This window comes from Lygodium microphyllum, chromosome 13, assembly GCF_053477565.2.
Source record: "Lygodium microphyllum isolate KBCC chromosome 13, Lygodium_microphyllum_v1.1.10, whole genome shotgun sequence".
In the NCBI taxonomy this organism is placed as follows: domain Eukaryota; kingdom Viridiplantae; phylum Streptophyta; class Polypodiopsida; order Schizaeales; family Lygodiaceae; genus Lygodium; species Lygodium microphyllum.
Window position 1 is genome coordinate 2,162,715 of NC_141147.1, and position 3,325 is coordinate 2,166,039.

A 3,325-nucleotide genomic window follows, 5' to 3' on the forward strand; every position below is an offset into this window, starting at 1 on the left:
TTTTGGAAATCCCTCCTCCCAAGTCTCGATTAATGGGCAACTTGCCCCTTCTTATTATGAAAGTCCATTAGGTAGGGATGTCCCCTAGCCCCCCTCCTATTCAGTATAGCAGGGGATACCCTAGGATGCCTTATTCGAGTAGAACTAGATGCTAGTCATCTACAAGGAATCAAACTCCCCAACTATGACCATCAAATGGTCCTTGACCAGTTTGCAAATGACAGTATAACAACATGGTTAAAAATGAAGAGACATTACTCAGAGATTTCTTGAAATGTGTTCAAGAATTTTGTTTATAAGCTTTTGGCTCTATTGTTAGCCTAAAGAAAACAAGTATCAAGAGCTCAATCTCTCCTCCCCCAAACTGGCTACTAGAGATAGGTTGTGAAATCATTCCTAAAGGAAAGGTCTTCCATGTATTAGGGATTTCCATGTGCTTCATGGTAACCCAAAAACAAAAATGGCAGTGGGTTATGTGAACAAGTTCAAGAAAACACTTGAAACATGAAGGGTTTCCAAAGTAACCTTGTAGGGCATTCTGTGATTCCAAAACATATACTTATGGCATCTACCATCTACTTTCTAGCTTATTGACAACTACCATTGATATTCCTTAAGGAACTAGAGTCCCTCTGTAGATCCTTTTTGTGGGATAGTAATGGAGCAAAGAGGATCCCCATGGTGTCATGGAGCACATACATCCTCCCCAAACATAGGCAATCTAGGTCTCCCTAATTTTTCCAAACTAGTAGACAAAATGGCAACTAAGTGGATTGCACCTAGTACCAAGTGAAGACTAGGCAATCCTTTTGTGTAGACATGTTGAACATTTCTCAATTAAGAACTTCCCCAAATGGAAACACCTATTAGTCTTTGTAGTCTACAACTATCTCTCATCTAGCCTAATCACATCCATACACAAATCTAGCATCTCAATGTGCTATAGTGAGAAAACTTACCAATACTTACCTTGTCATCATATTTTACATTGGTAAGCTACACTCCATGATCCATGTACCCACTCGTAAACTTGCCTCCTTGCTTCAATTATCATCAATACAGTTGAGAGGGATCAATATAATGAATGAGAGGAGATGAAGAGATGGAGAAGATCTTCACGTGTGCATCCCTCACTCCCTCTCATACACTCAACACCACATGCTCTTACTCAAATATTTAACTCACCATGATAAGATGGAGATGAAGAGAAAATAAGAGAATAGATGAAGCTTCACCATACACAAGTTCCTTACTCCACACACTCTCCATCACTAGCCTATCCTTCACTCACACACTTGGATAAAAGAGTAGAGAGAGAGAGAGAGAGAGAGAGAGAGAGAGAGAGCGCGAGAGAGAGAGAGAGAGAGAGAGGTTAGCATATGCATGAATAGCCTCTTCAAGTTCTTTCATCCTTTACATACACAATTTTTAAGGTTACAGATTTCTCATTCCCCTTGGACACTCAGCCTTCTTTGTAGCCATATGATTGGTCTTCCCTCCTTTTCGATGCACTAGAACTTACTTTTATTGTTGTAAAAGTTGAATTTTCCATATCCTAGCTTTATGGTGCCACTTAATTTTGTATACAATTTACATGGGAGGTAGCTATATCCTCCATAAAATCTCCAACATGATTAATACAATAGCTTTCTTTCCAAACATTGTGGAGACCTTTTACACTTGTAGTTAACATGTTGTCCCCCTCCTAGACGTGTACCAACCACATGGCACTCACATCAAATATAGTTTGTTGTAGTATATATAAAAGGTGGATAATGCTAGGATGGTTGGTGAGAAAGACCTGATAGAGAGGGGATAGTGGTTGTTGCTAAAGAATTGATTAGAGATGGATGTAGTTTATTGGAATTGAAAATTACTTATGCTCTGGTAGGGCTATTTCAAGACTGGGAGGGTGGTGTTTATCTGGTGGATAAAAGCATGATGGATCATGATTGGCATAGACCATCAAGGTTGAAGGATCTTCCGGGTCCATTGTACTTGCTATGTTGGTTGAAGGATCTTCAAGGAGTCCATTGTACTTGTTGAGAAATCAAATGATGTATGCCCATAGAGGCTGAATGTATGCCTAAAAGAGGTTGCCCATAAGCGGCTCTGTATGCTCTAGAAAAGAGATGTCCAAAATCCCATAAGCACAGTGAGGAAGAATGGTACTATCTAGAAACTATATAACCATGTACTTTGTTGACACTCACAACATGTATTAGAACTATCAATTTGAGTTACTCGAGATTGTCTTTATGAGTCCAAGCTAATCTATCTTGGAACCTAATTCACTTGAGTTACAATCTCTTCCCTCTATCATGTATCGTGTGTTTGATTTGCATCTACATAGCTAACTAGCTCTAGATCTGTATTTCTCAACATGGTATCAGAGCCATGGCTAAGTTAGGTAGCTATCAGTGTGATTTCTTCTTCCTTGCAAGCTCCATAATTTGTCCCTCTTTCATTCTCCTCCTTGTCATCCAAACAGCCATAAGTGCATATGAGGTGAAGAAGCTCAAGGAAGGAGGTGTGCTATCATTTAAGGGCTTATTGTGGTTCATAGCTCAAAGCTTTGATTATATTCAGCAACTGCATGAGGATGAACCATATCTTGAGAAGAAAGAGGGGTTGAGCTGGTTGGTTCTAATCATTGCCTATTTGCAAAGATAAGTTGAGGCTCTACTTCAGTCTTGGTGGACAGAGAGAAAGAGAAGAAGAGAGTCTTAAATCTTTGTTCTTCACAGCCTGTTGTCACGAATAGGGAAGAAGCCATACCTTCCTACCTTTGGAAAAAAATAGAGAGTGAAGAAGAGATTGGTTGATTTCGAGATCTATTGAAAAGGGAAGAGTACAACCAAATCAGGTTGAGCTGAATCTATGAACCGACTGGCTAATCAAGAAGAAGGTGATTGTGGAAGATTAAAACCCCAAATTGCATTGCTTTTGGTGATCAAGTCCTATTTTTGAATAGCTGAAGCTGCTCATAACAGAGGTTAAGATGATTGAGCAAAGAGAGCTCTACTTGGATCGAGGCTAGGAGTGCTGCCGCAAATCAGTGCAGATCAACAGTCGTCGTGCTGCAGTTGTCGTTTTCATTGTCTGCTATCAAGATTCCTTTTTTTTTTCAATCTTAATACTAAGGATAAAACCCTTAGTTCTTAAAGGCCATTCACACTGTTCAAAGATGAGAGAGAGAGAGAGACAGGGAAACACCATATCCATGAGCCTTCAGGCTCTCAAAGTCTTTTCTTCATTCTTCAGAATCACACACCACCACACAATACAATGTAAAGTAAAGCTAGAGACTAACTAACTCTAGTCA